The sequence below is a fragment of the Tachyglossus aculeatus genome, chromosome 21 (assembly GCF_015852505.1).
Source record: "Tachyglossus aculeatus isolate mTacAcu1 chromosome 21, mTacAcu1.pri, whole genome shotgun sequence".
In the NCBI taxonomy this organism is placed as follows: domain Eukaryota; kingdom Metazoa; phylum Chordata; class Mammalia; order Monotremata; family Tachyglossidae; genus Tachyglossus; species Tachyglossus aculeatus.
Genome location: NC_052086.1, coordinates 2,931,046 through 2,946,937, shown reverse-complemented (window position 1 = coordinate 2,946,937; position 15,892 = coordinate 2,931,046). Strand labels below are relative to the sequence as shown.

Sequence of the window (15,892 nt, the reverse complement as noted above, 5' to 3'; positions counted from 1 at the left end):
AGAACGAAGCACATTGAGGAGGTTAGCAGCTGAAGAGCGGAGGGTGCGGGCTGGGCTGGAGAAGGAGAGAAGGGAGGTGAGGTATGAGGGGGTGAGGTGATGGACAGCCTTGAAGCCGAGAGTGAGGAGTTCTTGCTTGATTCGTAGGTTGACAGACAACCACTGGAGAGAGCCAAGGGAGTGAGTGTAGATAGGGAACAGAAGGGGACCAAGAACTGACCCTTGAGGAACCCCTACAGTAAGGGGATGGGAGGGGGAGGAGGAGCCCACAAACGAGACTGAGAATTAACGGCCAGAAAAAAAAGAGGAGAACCAGGAGAGGACGGAGTCTGTGAAGCCAAGGTTGGATAATGTGTTGAGGAGAAGGGGGTGATCCACAGTGTTGAAGGCAGCCGAGACTGTTTATAGTTGAATTGTACTTCCCGAGCACTTAGTACAGTGCTCCGCACGCGGTAAGTGCTCATTAAATATGATTGAACGAATCCATAATAAACAGACACGTCCCCTGCACGCAAGGAGCTTACAGTCTAGAGGTGGGGAGACAGACAGCAATACAAATGAATGACAGATTTAGACCCAAGTGCTGTGGGGTTGGGAGGGGAGAATGTGGGGGTGGGGGGGCTGAGGAAGAAGGTCAGCTACCCCACTAATGGTGGCTAAACCAAGACAGAAGTTGCTGATCAAACTGTAGCCAAGAAATGTTCCCCAAATACTTAAGGTTTAAAAGGGAGAATGACGTTTGACTTTTACTAGGTCTATCCCCGTAATGAAAGAGAACCAAGAAAGCTTGGCGCATTTCAGAAGAGATCAGATCTTTTGAGGGGGAATGTCTTGAGTGTATGGGACAGTCCCAGGCATCTCATATGGGGCTCTGCACAAAGAGGCCTTCCCTGACTAAGCCTCCCTTTCCGCTTCTCCCACTCTCTTCTCTGTCGCCCTGACTTGTTCCCTTCATTCATCCCCCCTCCCAGCCCCCACAACATTTGTGTCCCTATCTGCCATTTATTTATTTCTATTAATGTCTTTCTCCCCCTATAGGCTGTAAGCTCATTGTGGGCAAGGACTATGTCTGTTGAGTGCTTGTAGCTGAATTGTACTTTCCAACCATTCAGTACAATGCTCTGCACACAGTAGGCGCTCAAGATATACAACTGAATGAATGAATGAAGGAATGTAGAGCACTGGGCCAAGCACTTGGGAGAGTACAATAGAACAACAGCTGGACACATTCCCTGTCCACAACAAGCTTACGATCTAGAGGTGTTAACTGACAATAACAGAAATAAATAAATGACAGATACAGACATAAGTGCTGTGCAACTGGGAGGAGGGGAGAAATAGAGGGAGCGAGTCAGGGCAACGTAGAAGGGAGTGGGAGATGAGGAAAGGAGGCTCAGTCGGGAAAGGCCTTCCGGGGGCTTAATATAGTGCTCTGCACACAGTAAGTGCTCAATAAATGTGATTCATTCATTCATTCAATCGTATTTATTGAGCACTTACTGTACGCAGAGCACTGTACTAAGTGCTCGGAAGGTACAAATCGGCAACATATAGAGACAGTCCCTACCCAACAACGGGCTCACAGTCTAGAAGGGGGAGGGAGACAGAACAGACAGACAGACAGAACAAGTAGAAAGGTGTCAATACCACCAAAATAAATAGAATTATAGATATATACACATCATTAATAAAAATCAATAAGGTAATAAATACAAGTGCTGTGGGGAGGGAGTTGGGGCGATGGGGAGGGGAGGAGGAGCAGAGGATAAGGGGGGCTTAGTCTGGGAAGACTTTCTGGAGAAGGTGAGCTCTCAGTAGGGCTTTGAAGGGAGGAAGAGAGCTAGTTTGTCAGATATGTGGAGGGAGGGCATTCCAGGCCAGTGGTCGACGACGGGACAGGAGAGAATGAAGCACAGTGAGGAGGTTAGCAGCAGACGAATGGAGGGTGCTGGCTGGGCTGTAGAGGGAGAGAAGGGAGGTGAGGTAGGAGGGGGCAAGGTGATGGAGAGCTTTGAAGCTAATAGTGAGGAGTTTTGGCTTCATGCAAAGATTGATAGACACCCACTGGAGATTTTTGAGGAGGGGAGTGACATGCCCAGAGTGTTTCTGTAGAAAGATAATCCAGGCAGCAGACTGAAGTATAGACGGAAGCGGGGAGAGACAGGAGGATGGGAGATCGAAAAGGAGGCCGATGCAGTAATCCAGTCGAATAGGATGAGAGATTGAACCAGCAAGGAAGCGGTTTGGATGGTGAGGAAAGGGAAGATCTTGGCGATCTTGTGGTGGTGAGAACGGCAGGTTTTGGTGATGGATTGGATGTGTGGGATGAATGAGAGAGCGGAGTCAAGGATGACACCAAGGTTGTGGGCTTGTGAGACGGGAAGGATAGTAGTGTCATCTACAGTGATGGGAAAGTCAGGGAGAGGACAGGATTTGGGAGGGAGGATAAGGAGCTCGATCTTGGACATATTGAGTTTTAGGTTGCAGGCAGACATCTAGACGGAGATGTCCTGAAGGCAGGTGGAGATATGAGCCTAGAGGGAGGGAGAGAGAGCAGGGGCGGAGATAGGGATTTGGGTGTTATCAGCGTAGAGATGATAGTTGAAGCCATGGGAGCGAATGAGTTCACCGAGTGAGTGTAGATAGAGAACAGAAGGGGACCAAGAACCGAACCTTGAGGAGCCCCTACATTAAGGGATGGGAGGGGGAGGAGGAGCCTGCAAAGGAGACAGAGAATGAACAGCCGGAGAGATAAGAGGAGAACCAGGAGAGGATGGAGTCTGTGAAGCCAAGGTTGGAGAGTGTGCTGAGAAGGGGGGTGATCCACAGTGTCGAAGGCACTGTTGGATTTGGCAAGGAGGAGGTCATTGGTGACCTTTGAGAGGGCCGTTTTGGTACAGTGTAGGGGACGGAAGCCCGATTGGAGGGGATCTAGGACAGAGTTGGAGTTGAGGAATTCGAGGCAGCGAGTGTAGACGACTCGTTCTAGGAGTTTAGAAAGGAAGGGTAGAAGGGAGATAGGGCAATAAGTAGAAGGGGCAGTGGCTTCAAGAGGGGGTTTTTTTTAGGATGGGGGAGACGTGGGCATGTTTGAAGGCAGAGGGGAAGGAACCAGGGGAGAGTGAGTGGTTGAAGATGGAAGTTAAGGAGGGGAGGATGGAAGGGGCGAGAGTTTTCATAAGATGAGAGGGAATGGGGTCCGAAGCACAGGTGGATGGAGTAGCACTTGAGAGGAGGGAGGAGATCTCATCTGAAGATACTGTTGGGAAGGATGGGATAAATATGACGGAATGAATGAAAAATCAGGTCGGACACAGTCCCTGTCCGTGTGGGGCTCATAATGATGATGATGGTGATGATAATAATAATAATAATATGAATAATAATACTAATAATAAGAGTTCAGTGAAGTCTGTGTCCCACATGGGGCCTAGTCAAAGTAGGAGGTCGGCAGGGTATGTGTTTGCCCACTGTTGTATTGGACTCTCCAAAGCACTTAGTAGAGAGCTCTGCACACTTGAAGAACTTAATAAATATGATTGAATGAAGGAAGGAATAGTATTTATGAAGTACTGACTATGTGCCAGGCAGGCACTGTCTAAGCACTGAGGTACATACAAGGTAATCAGGTTTGAGACAGTCCATGTCCCCCATGGGGCTCACAGTCTTAATCCCCATTTTACAGACGAGGTCACTGAGCCCCAAAGAAGTGAAATGACTTGCCTAACGTCCACCAAAGTCAGTCAATCCTACTTACTGAGCACTGACTTGTTGCAGAACATTGTACTAAGTCCCTGGGAGAGTTCAGTAGAACAATATAACTGACAAATTCTCTGCCCACAACAAGTTTGCATATTACAGTGGGAGACAGACATTAATATAAATAAGTAAGTTACAGACAAGTGGCAGACCCGGGATCAGAAGCCAGGTCCTTCTGACACGCAGGCCTGTGCTCTATCTGCTAGGGAACAAATCAAGCAGCAGAAAAACCTCAAAATCCCAGTTCCTACCGCAACCCTTCTCATTTCTCTCCTCTGCCTCGCATTCATCACATTTGTGAAGCCAAAAATATTGAAGTTCTAATAAGCAGAAATAGGGAAATCAAAAAGCTGGTTTTTCAGACTCCACACTGTAAGCTCCTTATGGGCAGGGGACATGTCTGCTAATTCTATTGCATTGTACTCCCCCAAGTGCTTCGTACAGTGCCCTGCACCTAGTTAGCATGCAATAAATACTTAGGATTGATTTTTAACCAGTATGTGGAAGAAGGGGTGTGGTCTAGTGGAGAGAGCAACCAGTCAGTCAGTCCCATTTACTGAGGACTTACTGTGTGGAGAGCACAAGCCAGGGAGTCAGAGGACTTGGGTTCTAAGCTCAGCTGCACCATTTGTCTGCTGTGTGACCCTGGGCAGGTCACTTCACTTCTCTGCACCTCATTTCCTCATCGGCAAAATGGGGATTCAAGACCAGTTTTGAACTGTGAGCCCCAATGTGAAACCCAATTATTTCTTCTCCACCCCACTTTAGCACAAGCCACAAATACCACAACTATCATTAACCCAACTTCTTACTCTATTCCAGAAATGAGCCTAGGCCCAGAGAGGAGTTCTGTCGGTCCTAGGAAATATCGACTCGGTGGATAGAGCACGGTCCTGGGTGTCAGAAGGACCTAGGTTCTAATCCTGGCTCTGTCACATGACAGCTCTGTGACCTTGGGCAAGTCACTTACCTTCTCTGAGCCTCAGTTACCTCATCTGGAAAATGGGGATTAAGACAGGGAGCCCCATGGGGGACAGGGACTGTGTCCAATCTGATTAATTTGTATCTACCCCAGAGCTTAGAACAGCGTTTGGTACATAGTAAGGGCTTAACAAGTACCATTACTATTATGATATTACTACCCGCCTCCATGGTAAACCTGCGCAACCCATTCCCTCAGGAAGACAGGCCTAAGAATAAGAAGCCATGTGGCCTAGTGGTAAGAACTCTGGCCCAGGAGTCAGAGGACCCGGGTTCTAATCCTGCTCCACCACTTGTCTGCTGTGGGATGCTGGGCAAGTCACTTACATTCTCTGTGCCTCAGTTACCTCATCTGTAAAATGGGGATCAAACAGAAACTCCTTACCATTGGCTTTAACGCTCTCCATCAATTCGCCCTCTCCTACCTCAACCTCACTAATTTCCTACTGCAACCCAGTCTTGCATGCTTCACTCCTCTAGCGCTACCTCACTCACTGCCTCAATCTCATCTAGCTCACCGCCAACCCCTTTCCCGCATTCTCCCTCTGGCCTGGAATTCCTTCCCCTTCCATCTATACCAGACCACTATTCTCCCCACCTTCCAAGGTCACGTCTCGTCCAAGAGGCCTTCCCCAATTAAACCCTCTTTTCCCCAGCTCACTTTTCTCCCTTCTGCATCATCTCTGCACTTGGACCTGTGACCTTTGCTCAGCCTACAAAATATGTGCTCCCAAGATACTACCTGGAGGTGAGATAGGGCCAATGCCTGGTATAGGGGGAGGGGAAATAGGGCTGGCATTTGGTTGCAGGAAGCAGGGTAGGGGGAGAATCGAGGAGAGGGAATAGGGCCGTTGTCTGGTATGGTCCAGAATTATGGAGAGGAAAGGGTGGATTTCTGTCTTCAGAAATGTGAAGATAAAGCCTCCAAGATTTGGTGATAGGTTGAGTATGCAGGTTGAGTGAAGGATGAGCCAAGGATAATGCCAAGGTTGCCGAATGAGGGATGAGCTGAGCATAATGTCAAGGTTACAGGCTTGAGGGGCAGGGAGGATGGTGGCGTCTACAGATGGGAAAGAATTTAGAAGAGGAGTATTTGGGTGGAAATAAGGAACGTTTGGGTGGGAATACGAGGAGTTCTATTTTGGACATGTGAAGTTTAAGGTGTCGGCAGCACATCCGAGTAGAGATGTCATTCATTCTATCATTCAATTGTGTTTATTGAGCCCTTACTGTGTGCAGAACACTGTATGAAGCGCTTGGGAGAGTGCAATACAAGAACAGACAGACACATTCCCTGCTCACGGTCTAGAGGACGAGCTCACAGGAGGGCAGGAGGAAATGTGAGGCAACATGGCCTATTAGATAGAGCACGGGCCTGTTAGTCAGAAGGATACGAGTTGAAATCCCAGCTCTGCCACTCATCTGCTGCATCACCTTGGACAAGTCAGTTCACTTCTCTGTGACTCAGTGACCTCATCTATAAAATGGGGATTAAGAATATGATCCCCAGTGAGACAGGGAATGTGCCCAATGTGATTAGCCTGTTTCTCCTCCAGGGCTTAGTACAGTGCCTGGCACATTGTAAGTACTTCAAAAATACCATTAAGAGAAAAAGAGAGAGAGAGAGAGGTTCAGGCTGGAGAGGTAGATGTGGGAATCATCCACATAGAGATGGCAGTTAAAGCGTGGTTTAGTGGATAGAGCAAGGGCCTGGGAGTCTGAAGGACCTGGGTTCTAATCCTCACTCTGCCACATGTCTGCTGCTTGGGTAATAATAATAATAATAATAATGAGATTTATTAAACACTTACTATGATTAGCTAATCCAGTTGGACACAGTCCACGTCCCACACAGGGCGCTCATTCTTCATCCCCATTTTACAGATGAGGTAACTGAGGCACAGAGAGATGAAGTGGCTTGCCCAAGGCCACCTAGCACAAAGGTGGTGGAGCTGGAATTAGAACCCATGACCTTCTGACTCGCAGGCCCGTGCTCTAGCCACTAATCCATGGCACTTAACTTCTGTGCCTCAGTTACCTCATCTGTAAAATGGGGATTAAGAGTGTGAGCCCCCCATGAGACAGGGACTCTGACCAACCTGATTAACTAGAATCAACCCCAATCCTTTCAATAGTGCTTGGCACATATTAGGGGTTTAACAAATGCCCTAATTGTTATTAAAGCTCCCTTCAGTTCTCGCCTGCACATTCTTTCCCAGCGCTTGGCACAGTGCTCTCCCTGCACACGGGAGACAGAGATGCTTAATAGTACTCCTCCTCCTCCTCCTCTTCATCCCCCCCCATCACACAACCCTATTCCTCCTCTTCCTCTTGTTTTCTCCCCCTTCTCCTCCTCCCGGTCCCCCGTCTCCTCCTCCACTTCCATGCCCCAGTGAGAAGATGCCTCCTTGGAAGGACTAAGGGAATGTAGATGGCACCATGCAAGGTGCCAACACCATCTATCATCAACTCTTGCACGGGTTTCTCAGGCTCAAAGTTTCAGGGCCCCGGTTCACCCACCATCTTCAACAGGAGACTTTGTCTCCATAATTTTTGCCTTGCTTATTCATCTCTCCCACCCACTAAGCTAAGTTTTTGGAGGGTATGTGGGAGAAACCATTTTACACTTCTCTTGAAATAACAATTGTAATTATTAATAACTGTGCTATTTGGTAAGTGCTTGCTCTGTGACAAAGACTGAGAAGCAGCATGGCCTTGTGGATCGAGCACAGGACTGGGAGGCAGAAGGACCTGGCTTCTAATTGCAGCTTTGCCACCTGTCTCCAGAATGACCCTGGGCGAGTCACTTCACTGCTCTTAACGTCATTTGGAAGATGGAGGTGAAGATCGTGAGCCCCATAGAGGGAACGGAGATTGTGTCCAACCTGATTAGCTTGTATCAACCCCAGTGCTTGGAAAAGTGCTTGATAAACAGGAAGCGCTTAACAAATACCATCTCTCCCACCCACTAAGGTAACTTTTTTGAGGTTAAATGAGGGAAACAGTCCTATACTTCTCTTGTAGGAATTATAATGATAATCATACTTGAAATCATTAATAACTGTGGTATTTGTTAAGCGCATACTATGCACCAAGTACTGAGAAGCAGCGTGACTTAGTGGAAAGAACACAGGTCCGGGAGTCCCAGGGACCTGGAGGATTTTCATCCCGGTTCCGCCACTTGTCTGCCATTTGACCTAGGGTAAGCCACTTCGCATCTCTGGGCTTCAGTTCCCTCGTCTGGAAAATGGAGATTCAAACTCTGAGCCCCACGTGGGACAGGGACTGTGTCCAACCCAATTAGCTTGCACATAGTAAGCGCTTAATAAATGCCATTATTATTATTATTATTATTATTATTATTGTATCTAGCCCACCACTTAGAACAGTGCCTGTGTCATAGGTGAGTGCTTTACAAATATCATTAAAAAAATATTAAAAAAGGCATTTGTTTCTTGGTACGTTATCTGCTCATAGTAGCAGAAGCAGGAACCAGAAAGTCCTCTCCCAGACTTTCCCCTCACTGTAGACAGCACCACCATCCTTCCCATCTCACAGTTCTGAAACCTTGCTGTTATCCTTGACTCTGCTCTCTCATTCAACCCGTCACCAAATCCTGTCGGTCCCACCTTCACAACATCACTAAGATCTGCCCTTTCCTCTACTTCCCAATAGCTACCACATTAGTACAATCACTCATCCTCTCCTGCCTAGATTACTTCATCAGACTCTTTGTTGATCGGCCAACCTCCTGCCTCTCCCCACTACAGTCCACACCTCACTCCGCTGCCCGGATCATCTTGCTACAGAAACATTCAGGATATGTCAACTCCCTCCTCAAAAACCTCTAATGGTTGCCTATCCATCATCGTGGCAAACAAAAACTCCTCACCACTGGTGTTAAAGCACTCCAACACCTTGTCCCCTCCTACCACCCAGCCTGCACACTTCTCTCTTCTAGTGCTAACCTTTTCACTATGCCTCCATCTCATCTGTCTCGCCAATGACCCCTGGCCCATGTCCTACCTCTGGCCTGGAACGCCCTCCCTCCTTAAATCCACCACACAATTACTCTTGCCCCCCTTCAAAACCACATCTCCTCCAAGAGGCCTTCCCAGACTAAGCCCCACTCTTCCTCATCTTCCACTCCCTTCTGCATCCATCTGACTTGCTCCCTTTGCTCTTCCCCCCCTCCAATCCCCACAGCACTTAGGTATATTTCTGTAATTTTATTTATCTGTAGTGATGTCTGTACACTACAGGCCAGGGATTGTCACTCTATTGTTGTACTGTACTTTCCCAAGCACTTAGTACAGCGCTCTGCACAAAGTAAGTGCTTAATAAATACGACTGAGTGAATGAGTGAAGAAAAGTGAAGGCCCTGAGCCACTAACGCAAGTGCAGGTGGGTTTCGAGCACCCTCTTGGGCCCGTCCATGTCCGGCTCGACTGCCGAGATTGAGGTCCCTGGGTCAGCAGGACAGCGCCAGATTCCCCATCCCTCCTGTGGGGACCCCGTATCTGAAGCCCCTGGAGCCAAGGCTTACCCTGGCACATTCTTGGTGGTGTGGGACACGTAGATCAGGATGGGGAGGAAACGATGGTCTCTCTTCTTGTCTCCATGTCAGCCAAAGATTATTCAATTTCTCTTCTAGAAGTATAAAAACATTCAAAAGAGGGTTCAGTTTAAGGCTGGAAACAAGAAGATAGAATTACCACAATGAACCGGACACAAAGGAAACAATAGCTTTCTTTCCCTCCTCCAACCTGACCCTCCTTGATTATTACGATCAAATCGATCCCTGCCTAGATTAACAAGGGCACAGCGAATCTCCCGAAACACGCATCCAGGTGGCACATAAAATCACAGAGTGTTCACCCCCCCGCCGGCCTAGATCAGTGGTGAATCCCAGGAATAAATATACCTTTGGAGCACAGAAGGATTGTTGCTTGTCATCACTCCCATATGGACTTTCTTCCCAAAACTCGGTTGGTGATTTTCTTTGGAAAGAAAGAACAGAAGAAAGATTAATCCTGCTTTGTTGAGTCCAAGCCCATGGACCCATGCCAACTCTTTGCGCCCTTGAAAAACAATAAAAGAAGGAGGAAAAAAACAGAGGCAGTACCTGTTGCTAAGGGCTTACTATGTGCCAGAAACTGTACTAGACACTGGAGTAGATAGAAGCTAATCAGGTTGGACGCAGTCCATATCCTAAGTGGGGCTCACAGTCTTTATCTCCATTTTACAGATGAAGGAACTGAGGCACAGAGAAGTTAAGAGACTCGCCCGAGGTCACCCAGCAGACAAGCTGAGGAGGCGGGATGAGAAACCGAGTCCTTCCTACTCCCAGGCCTGGGCTCCATCCACTAGGCCCCGCTGCTTCCCTTCCCCACTGCTACACGGGCCGACTCCTCCCCAAATCCCTTCTCCACTGTGTCTGCTGCAGCTGCCAGGGCATGCAGAAGGGTTTCTTCCTTCTTTAGGGTGGCAGGGGGCTCACCGCTGAGCCCAGGGGAGGGGGCCTCCAAAGCACGGTTCTTGAGACAGACATGAGCTCATAGTGCAAAGGGAAGGGGATCAAAACCAAAGAATCTGTTCCAGAGACATCAAGAGGAGTCTTTGGTGTTCAAAACACCCCTCGCTACCTCCATCGACTACAAAGCCTTACTGAAGGCTCATCTCCTCCAAAATGCCTTCCCTGACTAAGCCCTCTTTTCCTCTTCTCCCACTCCCTTCTGCATCACCCTGACTTTCTTGCTCCCTTTGTTCTTCCCCTCTCCCAGTCTCACAGCACTTTTGTGCACATCTGTAACTTTGTTCATATTAATATCTGTCTCCCCCCTTTAGACTGTAAGCTCATTGTAGGCAGGACATGTGCCCGTTTATTGTTGTATTGTACAATCCCAAATTTCTTAGTACAGTCCTCTGCACATAGTATGTGCTCAATAAATACGATCGAAATGAATGAATGAATCCTCCTTCTCCAATTGCCTGAGGAAATTCTTATTTTAAATTCATTTCCATTCCCTTTTCAGTCCCTTCTCACAGCTGAACAATCATCCCGAGGGTTTCCAATTCTGCCTCTAGCCAAGTGTGTGAGAAACTGTGGACACGATCCCTGCCTTCGAGGAGCTTACGGTCCAACGTGTGAGGAGCACTGTCCTATGCAATTGGGAGAGTCTGATAGCATTATTAGCCACAATCCCTGCCTTCCAGGAGCTTACAGTCTACTATGGGCAGAGCACTGTACCATGGACTTGGGAGAGCACATTAGAGTTAGGAAACAAGAGCCCTGCCTTCAGGAAGCTTATATCAGCTGTGCACAGAGGGCTGTGCTACACACTTGCGAGAGTGCAGTAGAATAGCATTGGAAGACACGATCCCTGCCAGCAAAGAAATTACAGACTAGAGGGGGAGATGCTTACCATGTCTGGACCACTGTGGTGGATGCCCATATGCAAACCACTGAACTAGGCATCTACCATGCAGCATGAGAAGCAGAGTGGTTTAGTGGAAAGAGCACAGACTGGGGAGTCAGAGGACGTGGGTTCTAATCCCACTTCAGCCACTTGTCTGCTGTGTGACTTTGGGCCAGTCACTTAACTTCTCTGTGCCTCAATAACATCATCTGTAAAATGGGGATTAAGATTGTATGCCCCAGGTAGGACAGCGACTGTGCCCAACCTGATTAACTTGCATCTACTGCAGGGCTTAGAACAGTGCTTGACACATAGTAAGTGAGCGCTTAAGAAAATGCCATTTCAAAGAAATAGAAAAAAGAGAGAGGAAGCCAGGCTAAGGAAGAACTGAGCTCCATTCCTAGTCTGGCCAACTACCCTGGGGCTAGAGGGAGGAAGGGGAGTACTTTGCCAGGAGAAGCAGCGAGGCCTAGCGGCTAGAGCCCAGGTCTTGAAGTCAAAAGGACCTGAGTTCTAATTCCAGCTTTGTCCCTGGTCTGCTGGGTGACCTTGGATAAGCCTCTTCACTTCTCTGGGCCTCAGTTACCTCATCTGTAAAATGGAGATTAATCATAAATTAATGCTTATTTATAATTGAACCTCCAAGATGATTTTACTGGGGTAATTCTCAGTTGAGGTGATCTAGGTAGATAAAACCTCTGAATGATAAGTAAAGACTTACAAGTCTACCCGTAAAATTACCAGCAATATACCCAACAGTTGGCCTTGTGGAAGGAATGCAGGGCTGGGAGTCGAAGGCTCTGGTTTTGAATCCCGCTTCCACTCATCTGCTGGGTGACCTTGGGCAAGTCACTCGACTTCTCTGTGTCTCATTACTCTCATCTGTTAAATGGGGATTAAGACTGAGACACCCAAGTGGGACAGGGAAGTGTCCAACTTGATGAGCTTGAGTCTACGCAGGGCCTTGGAACAGGTCTGGACACATAGCAAGTGCTTAACAAATACCATCATCATCACCTCACTCAGCAGAGCCTTTGTTCCCTCATCTGTAAAATGGGATTCAATACCTGTTTTCTGTCCTACTTGGGCTGTGGGACAAGCACTGTATCTATCTGATAATCAGGTCGGACATGGTCCCTGTACTCTTTGGGGCTCATAATTATTATTACTATGATGATGATAATGATAATAATAGTAAAAGCAATACTTAAGCAAAGAATAATCAAAATAATAATGATGGTATTTGTTAAGCACTTACTATGTGCGAAGCAGTGTTCTAAGAGATGGCGGGGGGGGATACAAGGTGATCAGGTTGTCCCACGTGGGGCTCACAGTTTTCATCTCCATTTGACAGATGAGGTAACCAAGGCACAGAGAAGTTAAGTGACTTGTCCAAGGTCACACAGCAGAGGGGTGGCAGAGCTGGGATTAGAACCCATGACCTCTGACTCCCAAGCCTGTTCTCTTTCCATTGAGCCACGCGCAAAGTCTGTGTCCCACATGGGGAGTAGTCTAAGTAGGACGGAGGCAGGAAACATTTGTGCCACTGTTGTATTGGACTCTCCAAAACTCTCCAAAATACAGTGCTCTGCACACAGGAAGAATTGAATGAATATGACAGAATGAATGAAGGAATGGTATTTGTTAGGCACTATGTGCCAGGCACTGTTCTAAGCACTAGGGTACATAGAAGATAATTAGGTTTGGCACAGTCCATGTCCCCCATGGGGCTCACAGTCTTAATCCCCATTTTACAAATGAGGTCACTGAGGCCCAGAAAAGTGACGTGACTTGCCTAATGTCCCCCACAGTCAGTCAATCGCATCTACTGAGCACTGACTAGTTGCAGAACATTGTACTCAGCCCTTGGGATAGTAATAATAATAATGATAGCATTTATTAAGTGCTTATTATGTGCAAAGCACTGTTCTAAGTGCTGGGGAGGTTACAAGGTGATCAGGTTGTCCCACGGGGGGCTCACGGTCTTAATCCCCATTTTCCAGATGAGGTAACTGAGGCCCAGGAAAGTTAAGTGACTTGCCCAAAGTCACACAGCTGGCAATTGGTGGAGTCGGGATTTGAACGCATGACCTCTGACTCCAAAGCCCGGGCTCTTTCCACTGAGCCACGCTGCTTCAGTAGAACAGTAGAACAGCCACATTCTCTGCCCACAGTGAGCTTACAGACTAGAGGGGGAGATAGATATTAATATAAATTAATAAATTACAGACAAGTGGCAAAGGTGGGATCAGAAGCCAGGCACTTCTGACACCCAGGCCTGTGCTCTATCTGCTAGGAAACAAACCAAGCAGCAGAAAAACCTCAAAATCCCGGTTCCTTCCGCAGCCCTTCTCATTTCTCTCCCCTGCCTCACATTCGCCACATTTATGAAGCCAAAAATATTGAAGTTCTAATAGGCAGAAATATAGAAAATCAAAAAGCTGGTTTTTCAGACTCAATCAATCAATCAATAGTATTTATTGAGCACTTACTGTATGCAGAGCACTGTACTAAGCTCTTGGGAAATACAAGTTGGCAACATATAGAGACAGTCCCTACCCAACAGTGGGCTCACAGTCTATAAGGGGGAGACAGAGAACAAAACCAAACATACTCACAAAATAAAATAAATAAAATAGATATGTACTAGTAAAATAAATAGAGTAATAAATATGTACAAACATATATACATATATAGAGGTGCTGTGGGGAAGGGAAGGAGGTAAGATGAGGGGGATGGAGAGGGGGACGAGGGGGAGAGGAAGGAAGGGGCTCAGTCTGGGAAGGCCTCCTGGAGGAGGTGAGCTCTCAGTAGGGCCTTGAAGGGAGGAAGAGAGCTAGCTTAGCGGATGGGCAGAGGGAGGGCATTCCAGGCCCGGGGGATGACGTGGGCTGGGGGTCGATGGCGGGACAGGCGAGAACGAGGCACGGGGAGGAGATTAGTGGCAGAGGAGCAGAGGGTGCGGGCTGGGCTGGAGAAGGAGAGAAGGGAGGTGAGGTAGGAGGGGGCAAGGTGATGGACAGCCTTGAAGCCGAGGGTGAGGAGTTTCTGCCTGATGCGCAGATTGGTAGCCACTGGAGATTTTTGAGGAGGGGAGTAACATGCCCAGAGCGTTTCTGGACAAAGACAATCCGGGCAGCAGCATGAAGTATGGATTGAAGTGGGGAGAGACACGAGGAAGGGAGATCAGAGAGAAGGCTGATGCAGTAGTCCAGACGGGATAGGATGAGAGCTTGAACGAGCAGGGTAGCAGTTTGGATGGAGAGGAAAGGGCGGATCTTGGCAATGTTGCGGAGCTGAGACCGGCAAGTTTTGGTGACGGCTTGGATGTGAGGGGTGAATGAGAGAGCGGAGTCGAGGATGACACCAAGGTTGCAGGCTTGTGAGACGGGAAGGATGGTAGTGCCGTCAACAGAGATGGAAAAGTCAGGGAGAGGGCAGGGTTTGGGAGGGAAGACAAGGAGTTCAGTCTTACACATGTTGAGTTTTAGGTGACTGTAAGCTCCTTATGGGCAGGGACCATGTCTACTAATTCTATTGTATTGTACTCCCCCAAGTACTTAGTATAGTGCTCTGCACCTAGTAAGGGTTCAATAATTACCGTTGATTGATTTTTAACCAGTACATGGAGGAATGGGTGTGGCCTAGTGGAAAGAGCAACCAATCAATCAGTCATATTTGAGGGTTTATTGTGTGCCAAGCACAAGCCAGAGAGTCAGAGGACCTGGGTTCTAATCTCAGCTTCACCACTTGTCTGCTGTGTGGGTAGGGATTGTCTCCAACTGTTGCCGAATTGTACTTTCCAAGCGCTTAGTACAGCGCTCTGTACACAGTACGCACTCAAATACAACTGAATGAATGAAAGGAGGAGAGAGAATAATGATAATAATGATGGCATTCATTGAGCGCTTACTACGTGCAAAGCACTGTTCTAAGCGCTGGGGAGGTTACAAGGTGATCAGGTTGTCCCACAGGGAGGTTTACAGTCTTAATCCCCATTTTACAAGTGAGGTAACTGAGGCACGGAGAAGTCCACGTGAGGCTCACAGTCTTAATCCCCATTTTACAGATGAGGTAACTGAGGCCCAGAGAAGTGAAGTGACTTGTCCAAGGTCACACAGTAGACAAGCGGTGAAGCCAGGATTAGAAACCAGGTCCTTCTGACTTCCAGGCCCCCGGGCTCTCTCCACTACACCACGCTGCTTGGAATCAGGAACCCAATATGAGGTTTCACCCCACCTTCTTTTGCCTCCTATTCTTTTATTTGCTGTAGGCAAAAGCACTAGAAATACAGCCCTGAAGAGCCTGCCCTTCACACATCTTCCCCTGGGGCTCTCCTGCTGGGAGTACCACCCTCAGCAGATTGACAGTGAAGATGTGTTGCACAGAAGGGACCAGCTGACAAGATAATTAGCTGAGTGTGACTGTACACTTAGCATTCAGCCTCCGTCTCCTGCAGTTGTCAAGCGAGAATGAGTGATGTGGGGAAGACTGTAGCGGGGATTGCTGGCATCTTGGCTTCGAGGGGAATATGCAGGAGCAACAATCGGGGAGGTTCAATTCAGGGGGAAGTTTGAGTCTGATCTAGCCTGATCTGGGGTTTTTGGATCCCTTGAGCCTCAGTCTCCCCATCTGTGAAATGGGCTTGGCGAGATGATCCTTTCCTTCCTCCTGCTGGGACTGAATTAATTCAAGGGGCAACCCAATTAATGATAATACTAATAATAATGAT

General features: G+C 47.9%; 1 long non-coding RNA gene across 3 annotated transcripts in view; it reads right to left on the bottom strand.

The window, feature by feature from the left end:
* The window catches only part of LOC119942404, a 39,915-nt gene extending 30,176 nt beyond the window's left edge, over positions 1-9,739 (bottom strand). For all 3 annotated transcript variants that reach the window (XR_005455360.1, XR_005455359.1, XR_005455358.1), the window contains exons 1-2: positions 9,665-9,739; positions 9,287-9,390 (exon numbers count right to left, since the gene is read on the bottom strand). This is a non-coding gene — a long non-coding RNA (uncharacterized LOC119942404). The remainder of the gene's footprint in view (positions 1-9,286; positions 9,391-9,664) is intronic.
* Between the last annotated feature and the right edge of the window lie 6,153 nt (positions 9,740-15,892).